General features: G+C 53.0%; 1 non-coding gene across 1 annotated transcript; it reads left to right on the top strand.

Moving 5' to 3' along the window:
• Nucleotides 1-7,111: 7,111 nt before the first annotated feature.
• Trnaa-agc (transfer RNA alanine (anticodon AGC)) lies at nucleotides 7,112-7,187 on the top strand. Its single transcript has one exon. It is a non-coding gene; the product is annotated as a tRNA-Ala (tRNA).
• The last annotated feature ends 3,761 nt before the right edge of the window (nucleotides 7,188-10,948 follow it).

Genomic DNA, 10,948 nt, shown 5'->3' with positions numbered 1-10,948 from the left:
GCCTCCTAGGTGCTGAGACTACAAGCATTCACCACAGCACCTGGCCTCTGCCTATAGTTCATTGGCTCAAACTGGGCCACGTGGCCAGTTCTAGCTGCCAAGGGACCAAGAAAGCGAAGCTTTTGTTTTCTAGAGTGTGGGGTAAAAGGCTTGAGGGTGGGAGGATATTTACCATGGGTGTTGAACCAATTCTACTCAATGGCTTGGAGGTAGTGTCTGGATCTGGGTTTGGGAGAAAAGGAAGGAAGGAGAGAAGGAAAGAAGAAGGAAGGAAGGAAAGAAGGGAGGGAGGGAGAAAGGAAAGGGAGGGAAGGAAAGGAGGAAGGAAGGAAGGAAGGAAGGAAAGGAGGAAGGAAAGAAAGAAGGAAGGAAGAAAGGAAGGAAGGAAGGAAGGAGGGAGAGAGGGAGGGAAAGGAGGGAAGGAAGGGACTTGTCCAATGACAAGTGTCTCTCTTCTGATACCTGAAGGGGAGAAGCAGATCTTTTATCTCTCAACCTCGGAGCCTAGGTGCCTGACATTGAAGGTCATGTCTGCATGACCTTGGGGGGCTGGAGTGGATGGTGGAGCGCACACCTGCTCCTGGGTGCAGACAGTTCACACCTGAGCCCACAGCTCAGGGCTTCCCAGGTCCCTTTCCCCCACCCCTTCACCTGCCGCAGCCTGGCCTGATCCCAACGGGAAAGAAGTCCCGGGGACGCGGCTTGCTTGGCCTTCACAAGACTCTGGGCTTGGTTTCCAGCACCAGAAAGCATCCAGAAAGTTCCAGTTCCTGTCTGGCTCGTGTGGAGAGAATTGTTGTGGGATGTGCGCCCGCCCCTCCCCCCAGCAGCAGGGCAGAATTCAGCTGGTGCACAGGGAGGGAGATGCTCCAAACACGATTAAAACCCAATCATCAGAGTCTGGAAGAGTGCACCGCTGTCCCTCCGACCAGCACATGTGGCTGACGCTCCCCCCCAGGGGGCCACTTCTTCAAGGGCTGTCATCAGCGGTAGCCCTCCCTCCTCCCCACCCCCATCCCAGGGAGGAACCCAGGGCTCTTCTGCATGCTGTGTATTTTTAACTCTTTAGAGGATGGTGCGCTGAGTCTCCTAGGGGACCCTGCCTCTCAGGGAAGAATGAGAGTCACTGGCTCCACCCCTTCAGTCCACATGCCAGGCCATGTGGGAGATGGGGCTACCTCCTCCTGTCCTCCTCCTCCTCCTCCTCTCCTCCTCCTCCTCTTCCTCCACTTCCCACTCTTCCCCCTTCCACTCTTCCTCCTTCTCCTCCTCCCTCTCCTTCCTCTTTCTTTTCCTTTCTCTTTTTCCTCCTCCTTATTTTCCTCCCTCCATCCCTCCTTCCTTTTTTCCTTCCTTCCTTCCTTCCTTCCTTCCTTCCTTCCTTCCTTCCTTCCTTCCTTCCTTCCTTCCTCCCCCACCCCACCTTTCTTTCACACTGTCTCTACTGGAGTTGGAACACCAGGCCTCAGTGGGGTTATGCGAGTGATTCTCCACTGGTTGATAGTGTGTCCCCGGAGGGGACAATGGAAAAATCCTTACAGAGGGTAAAGACTATTGCTCCCTGCACGTAGAGGTGGAGATCAAGTGGTAGCCTATCAGCCCTGAGTCTGGGGCCCTGAGTTCAAGCCCCACTACTGGCACACATGCACAAAAGAAATTCTTGTTAATGATCTGGAGACACACAGGACAAACTCCCTGCATCAGCTTGCACACCACGGTGACAAAACACCTCCGCAAAACCACACAAGGAAGGATCTATTTAGGCTCATGGTTTTAGAGGTCTGAGTTCCTGGTCGCTGGTAGCGTGGCTTTAGGGAGACAGACTGCCTTGGTGGTGTGGAGAAGCAGAACTGTTCAACTCATGGCAGCCAGGAAATGAGAGAGAGAGAGAGAGGGAGAGGGGCAAAGTGTAGCTGTCCAGGCCCTGCCCCCAGTGACCCCTCCAACCAGGCCCCTTTCTCAGCCCTTCAGGGATGAATCGATTGGTTAAGTCGCCACCCACAGGAGCCAATTATTTCCCCAAAGCCCACTTGGCAACCAAGCCAGAGAACCCTTAGGAGAGACCTTTCATGTCCCAACCCTGACAGCCTATGACAAAGAACTCTCTGCTCAGCAGGAAGATGTGAAACCCTGGTGGAGGTCTGGGATGGGTGATAGTGAACATAACAGATGCCTGAACAGTGTGTATGTGTGTGTGTACACACACACACACACATGAGAGTGTGTTCAGAGCCATGGAGAATTTGTCCAGTTGTTTATTAGTTCATTTCTTTTTAGTTGTTGTGGTTGTTGTAGACCCTGCGGCTTAAACTCAGGGCCTAGGCCTTGTCCCTGAGCTTTTTCATTCAAGGCTAGTGCTTCTGAGCCACAGCTCCACTTATGGCTTTTTGATGGTTATTTGGAGGTAAGGGTCTTATGGACTTTCCTACCCAGGCTGGCTTTGAGCTTTGGTCCCTCCTCAAGGGGCGAGGCTGACAGGCGGGAGCCACAAGTGCCCAGCTTTTCAGCTGTCCATTCGCGTCTGCGTACCTTGGTGTGTCCCTTTTCCTAAGAACGTTGCTGTCATTTCCTTCCTTAGCTTGACGAGGCCGGCCAGCCGCGGGCTCCCTGGTTGAATTTATCCCCGGAAAAGATGGAGAAGTCATCTTCTGGTCTTCCTGACTTCCAGACCCACTTCCTGGCTCCCCGGCCCCCGCCTCGGCCGTAAAACTAGAGGTCAATAAACTTGTCTCTGCAACAAGGCTTTGAACTTGACGTGTAGTTCGGGCTAACTCTACCTCTGCCTGGAGCACCGAGCACCACGTGTCAGAGGAAATCAGAGCTGAACGGAGAGAGACTGTTGATGTAAATGAGGGCCCTGCACCCCACCACTACCGTGACATCGGACCCCGTCATTCTCCGCCGGCCTGTGTGACATAAGGCTTCACTCAGCACCCCAGGCCTGGCCCACGGTTAGATGTCCCCTCATTGATGAGAGTTGTATGTCTCTAGACAGGGTCTAATGTTCCAGGAGGCGCATGGTAGCCTCTAGGTGAGAAGCACCAAGCATCAATGCAAGGAGCGACACAGGGAAAGCATCCATTTGCTTTCAGACTAGAAGCCGGGTGGCAGTGGGTCACACCTGTCATCCTAGCTGCTCAGGAGGCAGAGATCTGTGGATCGTGGTTGGAAACTAGCCTAGGCAGAGAAGTCCGTGAGACCCCTATCTCCACTAAACGACTCAGAAAAAAGCTGGCAGTGGTGCCATGGCTTACTTGCTAGAGTGTTAGCACAAAGAGGCTCGGGGACAGTGCCCAAGCCCTGAATTCAAGCCCCAGGACCGCTCTTCCCTCCCCCCCTCCTCCAAAGAAAAAGCCAGATTCTGAGGCCTTGGTTGCATTTATGTAAAGCAGGGAACCAGGCTGAAGTCATCCATCTGAAGTCAGATGTCAGGAGAGCTTGCTTGTCGTGGCGGATGGATGGGGACAGGGACCGGTGGACACACAGAGACATGGTGGAAATTCCAGGAACCTGTGCTTCTGCCTCTCTGCCCAGGCTCCCGCACTGGTGCTTTTCTCTGTGTCTGTTACAACGGCAGGAAAAACGGAGTCAAAATCCACTGAGAATCCCGGAGAGGTGTTCTTAAAGACAGAGAAATCCAAGCCAGCGATGGTCGTACCTGCCTGTAATTCCAGTACTGGGGAGGCTGAGGCTAGAGGATTGAAACAAAACAAGCCAAAAAACAACCCCTGCCCCCCCCCAAAAAAAACCAGAAAAACCCCAAACAAAGAAAACCAACCACCAACAGCAACAAATCCAAATGGTACAGGTTTCCTCTCTTCCCCGACTGCTTGCTTATGAGCAGCTTCATTTATTCAGAGGATCCTTCTGGAATCTTTCCGGGTGTGTGTCACGCTGTAGGAACAATCCATCCACTCCATGACCTGATTGAAGAGAACACATCGTCATCCCCCGTACACACACACACACACACACACACACACACAGAGTCATGGGACCTGCGTGGAATTGGATTTCCTGTCTTTGTGTTCCCGGAGCAGCCTTGTATGGGAGATGGAGTTGCAGAATGACACTTGAAATGGACCGACGGCCCTGCTGAGACGGCTAGAAGCAAACATCCCTTTTAACCTGCTGGAGGGCAGAGGCTGTGCGTCACGACCCCCTCTTTTGCCATGGAAAGGAAATGCTGACCCACGCCTCTTGTGCTAGAGCCGCCATTGCTCATCCCAGACTTACGAGAGCCTCACCCCCAACTCTCGAATGCGGGGTCCTGGTGGAACCAACACAGCTACACGCCACCAACAACCAAGTCTGTTTTCCTTAACATCCTTTTCCTGTGGAAACCCAAGGAAGTTTCTGGAAGCAGGCACCCCAGCGAGCCTCCTGGGAGAGGCGGTGCCAGGGCCTGCGGTGGCCTTCCCGGATGGCCAGCAGTTAGAAAAGCGGGGAACACCTTTTTGGTCACTGTGTGGAGCAAGGGAGGGGCCCTAAAACCCGGAACCCCCAAACCAACACGTAATGGCAGGAAGAAATCGCTTCAAAGATGGCATTTGTTTCCTGAGACTCCCCAGACTCCAGCCATCTCGAGACTGAGGGTGTCTCACCTTGTGGATTCTGCCTATTTTCCGAAAGTCTCTCTGCAGGCACTTCTAGAAAGTTCTTCTGGCCCCTTTGTGTGCTGTGAGCACATATAGGAATCTCTGTACTCTACAGCAAGATGGTCGAAATGACAGCTCTACCTCACCCCCCCCCCCAGCACACCTGCAATGCGTGCAAAAGACACACACGTGTGCAGACACCCGGTCCTCAGGCAAGCAGGCCTCTCCTAGCATGCTCAACTGCAGACAGACAGACAGACAGACAGACAGACAGACAGACAGACAGACAGACAGACAGCAATGTGCTCCTCTACCGTCACTATGGGATGGGGTCACTGCCTGTTATTCTCACACCCCACCCACAGTGAAATCATGGAAATGGAAGCGGAGCTGTAGCCCAAAGTGGTAGAGTGCTAGCCTTGAGCAGAGTACTCAGGGACAGCATCCAGGCCCTGAGTTCAAACCTCAGGGCTGGAGCAGGGCCGGGGGGGCGGGGAGAGAAGAAGAGTTCTTTAACCTCCCCTCCTTTCAGCATTAAAACATGTCTTCTGAGAGCACCATGGGACCCCCACATGGTGCCCATCTACCTCTTAGAGACAGAGTTCTCAGTTTAAGCCCAGGCCTTGCCCAAGACGTTCAAGGCTGCTGCTTTTCTTTTCTATTTTTTAATTTTTTTCCTTAACCTATTCTGGGGGACAGGGACGTGACCCGGGTATTCCCAGAGGGAAAGAAGAAAGAGCCAGAAGCCCGGGATGAGTGGAGGATGGGCGATGGATCAGGCCCACGGCGGGCTAGAGACGGAATGACATGGAAAGTCCTAGAAAGACATCATAAAAGCTGGCCCCGGCAATCTTCCACAGCCCCCCTTTTTTTTCTTTCCCCCCTTCTAGCTCTAATTACAAATGTCTTGACATTCCTTCTGAGTTGAGTTTCCTTAAAAGACGTGCCAAGAAGAGATTTGGGGAGAGTGTGTGTTCAGAATAACCGCTGTCTGCCGGTCACCGTGGCTGGCTTGTCATTAGACAACAAAATGCTTAATTACCGTGCATGAGCTGCAGACCAGCACCACACAACGGGGGTCTGCCACAACTTGGGGTCTCCATCTCCCGTTAATCACTACACAAATAGACTTCTTGTGGGGGTTGAGTTTATAGAATAAAGCCACCCCTGTCCCACACATGGCCACAATCAAACACCCCCAACCCCCTTCCCCTGACCCTAAGTTGTGGGGGGAGGAGGCGGGGAAGGGGGGAGGGGGGAGGAGGCTAAGGGTGGGGCATGAAAACTGTCTCTGGACATTTTCTTTTTGTTCTTTCCCCCACCCTCTCCATCTTCTCTCCATATTAAAAAGCCTTAAGAAGCATTCCTGGTTTGTAATTCCGTTTAAAAAGGAAAAAAAAAAAAAGACTCCAAACTTTTGCTTTTATGCTCAGGGAGAGACAGATCAGATTAAAGGCAGAAGATACCTCGTGAAACATAGCTGATCTAGGGCAATTTAGCCTTGTGTGTGTGCGTGCGTGTGCCCGCGCTGTGCACACGCGCGTACGTGCGTGCATGTCTTACTGGTGGTCTCTTTGCAAATACAGGGTTCTGTGTGCTAGGAATGTGTTTACTCCTCTCCCCCTGTTTCTCTCAGAAGTCCGGAGCCTTTGATTGTGCTCTGTGATTTTAGAGGTTGGTGGCATTTTGGCAGCCACTCCAATCTTCCGTCTTCACGTCCCCCTGACTTTTTCCAAAGGTGAAAGCAAACCCTAGCTAGTGCCAAGGCCCCCCTTCTTCAAGCCCTCCTCCCAGCCCCTCCCCCAGGGGCATCGGATGACATCATAGGCCGTAGCCATGGCAACACGCTGTGACGTCATGGGCCGGGAGAGTACTGACCTTGGCCTGGAATTCAAAGGAAAACCAGCTCATAAACTTCTAAAGCAAGCAGGACATAAATATCCTTAGTCATAAAAGAACAAACGGAGTTTGGAGGTGAGGGGCTGGGGGTGGGGAGGGATTTAAAAAAGAGAGAGAGAGAGAGAATTCTTTTTTTTTAAAATTGATAGAAGTCCAGTTGCCAAGTTGCTTCCTCCCAACTCCCCACCCCCCCCACCCCCAGGAAGTTCCAGTGGCCATTTGTGATGTGAATGAAGTTTTAAAACAGAAAGAGGAAAAGGAATGCAGCCAAGAAGGCCACTGTACTGGAAATAGCTAAGTAATTCTCTCCCCTTCCCGCCCCCCCCCAGCCACAATCTTGCAAGTGGGGGCAGGGGACAGGACGGAGTAGCATTTGACCCGCGTTCCCGAGGAGGATCTACAGCCAGGAGAGAGCGGAACATACAGCCCTGTGTTGATCTCCCCCCAAAAGCTCTCCAGTGGCGTTCTGGGCTCCGGAGAGACAAGGGAAGTGGGCACAGATTCCGGGGTCTCGTGGAGGACAGGGGATAGGTGCCAGGTGTCTGGTTTTGATGAATGAAACAAGCGTTGTGAAAGGTAGGGATGTGAGGTTAGGGGACCTGGGCAGAGCTGGGGCTGGAGGCGTGACTCAAGTGGTAGAGTACCTGCTTAGCGAGCAGGAGGCCCTGGGTTCAATCCCCAGTGACAGCAACAACAACCACCAAATAAGCAAGCAAGCTGGTGGAGCATGTTGACTCGTGCTTGTAATCCCAAGGTGGAGACTGGGAAGATCTCAGTTCAAATGCAGCCGAGGCAAAGTGTTAGCAAGCTCCCGTGGTGTCTGGGCGTGGGGGCTTATGTCTGCGGTTCCTGCCATAAAGGAGGCACATCAGTATCCCAGATGGAGGCCAGCCCAGGCAGAAGTACAAGATCACGCCAGAAAAAAAAAATCCTACAGCCAGCCACCGGTGGCCCACGCCTGTCATCCTAGCTACTCAGGAGGCTGAGATCTGAGGATCACGGTTGGAAGTCACGGGAAGATCACGGGCAGGAAAGTCTGTGAGACGCTAATCCCCAATGAACCACCCAAAAGCCAGGAGTGGCGCTGTGGCTCCAGTGGTAGAGTGCTAGCCTTGAGCACAAAAGCCCAGGGACAGCGCCCAGGAGAGAGGCCGGGTGCAGATGGTTTCGTGGGCACCCTGGCCAGGGACCCGGCCTCTTGAGTATGAGCCAGCCTGCAGAGTCTGACAGGAAGACGAAGCCCTTGTTCCCTTGTGAGGACCTTCAGGGGTGGGTAACTCTGAGGAGTTGGGGGAACCCTGGATGCACCCACCCCCCAGAGTCTGGGGGAGGTGAGGGCAGAAGAGGAGCTGCAGAAACATAATAGTCAAAAAGGCCGCCTGCTGCCCCCCCCCTCACCACCTGAGCCACCGCTGTCCCCACACAGCCCCTGGCTTCACTCGCTCCTCCATCCCCATCTGGACCCACTTCCCACCAGCATGTGTTTGGATCCCTCCCTTTCTTAAAAAGTGTGTGTCTCCGTCGTGAATGAGACCGCGGGACTTCATCCACTTCCCAAACATCCCTTCTTTGAGAGACCGTCAAGAAAACTAAAAAGCTGGTTCCTGTCGGGGCAGAAGCTGCTTCTTGTAAAGAATTTACCTGACAAGCGACAAGTGTCTCTAGAATGTCATCAGGAGACAAATGACACCATTCATTCATTCATGCATCATTCATTCATTTGCTCTTGGGGCTTCTCAGATCTCAGCCTCCTGAGTTGCTAGCATGACAAGTGTGAGTCACCGGCGCCCGACAAATGACACAATTTAAAAAACAGAAGACGTATTGTCTTTTAACAGCCATGTCACAGAAGCAGCGGTGGTATCAGAGAGAGCAGGTAGAAGGCTCACTGGTGTTTGTCAGAAGAATAGTAAAAGTCAAAACTCCAGAGAGGCCGAGTGCTGCATGCCTGTAATCTCGGAATTTGAGAAACCAACCACCACAAGCACAAATTTTCTAGGTAGGATGGAGGCTGCTCTGGGGTCATCTAACTTGGAGGCAAGGGGCCTCGTGACTTCTGGCAGGTTTTGTGTTTGAGTCTCTGGGGGGGAGCCTGGGTGTCTAATCTGGGGGGGGGTATTCCTGCACCGGGCTGGGTGTGGGGAGAGTTTGTGATCTGGCTGATGGACTGTCCCACAGGGCCCCGGGGCCATGGGGCTTCCGAAGTTCCCACTTGTCTCTAAGAGAGAAGTGATTTGGACATGCCCAGACTTGCTGGGCTCACCTTGAATCCAGGAGGCCTTTGACTTGAAGGAGAAAGTTCAGAAAAAAAACAAACCAAAAAAAAAAAAAGCAAACATTGGTGCAACTCTGTATAACTTCATTTAGAAGGACACAGATTTCTTCCGTGGGAAAGGGGTTAGCAATCGGTGTGTGTGTGTATGTGTGTGTGTGTGTGTGTGTGTACGCGCGTGTGCGCCAGAGAGAGAGAGAAAGAGAAAGAGGGGGGGAGGGAGGGAGGGAGGGAGGGAGAGAGAAAGAGAGAGATACTGAGAGGCATGTGCACCAGTCTTGGGGCTTTAACTGGGTCGGGGAACTGTCTCTTGGCTTTTTCACACAGGCTACCAGGCTCTACCACTTGAGCCACACCTCCACTTGGCTTTTATTTATTTATTCTGTTTGTTGATGGTTAATTGGAGATAAGCATCTCAGGAACTGTTGTTTCCTGGGTCTGCCTTGGGCTTGAACTCAGGGCCTGGTGTTGCCCCAGCCTCTTAGTGCTCAAGGTGATCCTCTACCACTTCACTTTCGGCCTTTTGCTGAGTACTTTATTAGAGATAAGAGTCTCCCAGACTTTCCTTCCTGGGGCTGGCTTTGAACTGCGATCCTCTGATCTCAGCCTCCAGAGCAGCTAGAATGGGGGGGCGTGTGGGGAGAGTCGTGAACCACCAGCACTGTGCTTCTTGTTTCTTTTTTGGTCCTCTATCCTTATCTGCTGGTCTCAGGAGTCTGGGAGTCGCAGGACGAAGAGTCAGAAGAGCCAACTTGCAGAGTTTGACCAGCCAGCGCAGCAGACCTCACCGGGTCCGGGAAGAGGCAAGGGCTGGGCTCAGGCACCTTCCAGTCTGAGAGGCCAGGGCCCGAGGCCTGGGGTGGGGGCGGGAAAGGAAAAGCCCCCAAAGAATTGCTAATGAAGGAACTGGGAAAGTGAAACTCGGGGGAGGGCATAGAGCCCCAGCTCAGAGCTCTAGTCCCCCGGGGCCAAGGCTGATACCCATCTCCCAGATAAGAAAACAGAAGTTTGCAGCAGTTAACACATCTTGCTCCCGGGGGCAGCCGTGGGGCCTTGAGATTCTTCATCCCTGGAGGAACACAGATCCAGGGAAACTCCCTGGAGCCGCCAGCATCTATCCCTGACATACTGAACATCAGGAAGAGAAGGGGGGGGGCTGCCGAGAAGGGGAAGCCCCCCAAATGGAAGGCAGGATAAAGAGACCTCCTGGCTCCTGTCTTAGATCCCAGGTCAAGACCCTGGGGCTCCCACCCCATGTGCGTGGTGTGGCCTTCGCCAACCCCAACAGAGACATCTCATCTCCACACTGGCTTGTGGGGGGGCCCAGCATAGCACCCTAGAAACAAAGTCCTTAAAATACTTTCTTGGGTGGATAAACATGTAAGGTCCGCTCCTGGATGGCCAGCAGACTCCACCCTCCTCGCAGCAAAGTCTCCACCCAGTACCTGCGTTACCTAGGCAACTGGGACACCTGGAAGAGGTCACATCTGAATTTGATGTGGCCACACCTTTCCCCGCCCATACCCTACATAAGGCCTAGCCCAGGCCCAGACGCTCTCTTGCTCTCTTGCTGCCCCTTTTTTTCTCTCTCTGTTCGTTTCTAGCTCTTGCTGCTCTTTTCTTGCTCTCTTGCTCTCTCTCTTTCCCAGCCACGTGGAGTGCCAACCTTGCCTGGTCCCAGCAGGTCTACCCCTTACCTGAATACCACGTGAGTGCTACTGTTCTTACCCCTCTCTCTGCTCTTTTCTCTCTCTTTCCTCTCTTCCCAGCTCTCTCTCATTCCCAGGCCTTTCCCAGCCACGTGGAGTGCCACCCTTGCCTGGTCCAAGCAGGTCTACTGAATAAACCTACCCCTTACCTGAATACCACGTGCAAAGCCATCTCGGGCTAAAAAAATCCCTAAGACTCCGTCTCCCAGCTAAACTCTGCAAGTGGTACTATAACTCAGTGTGGCAGAGTGCTAGCCTTGAGCAGAAGTGCTCAGGGACAGTGCCCAGGCCTTGAGTTCAAACCTCCTTGAATACTAGTGGTACTATAACTCAAAGTGGTTCAGTGCTAGCCTTGAGCGGAAGCGCTCAGGAACAGTGCCCAGGCCTTGAGTTCAAATCTTGAATACCAACTGGGACAAGCCATCCCAGCAACGAGCACCTAGACTCAGCCAGTCTAGGGAACAAGGGAA

The sequence above is a fragment of the Dipodomys merriami genome, unplaced genomic scaffold (genome assembly GCF_024711535.1).
Source record: "Dipodomys merriami isolate MVZ:Mamm:240054 unplaced genomic scaffold, mDipMer1.0.p SCAF_142, whole genome shotgun sequence".
Classification (NCBI taxonomy): domain Eukaryota; kingdom Metazoa; phylum Chordata; class Mammalia; order Rodentia; family Heteromyidae; genus Dipodomys; species Dipodomys merriami.
This window is presented reverse-complemented; position numbering and strand designations above follow the sequence as displayed.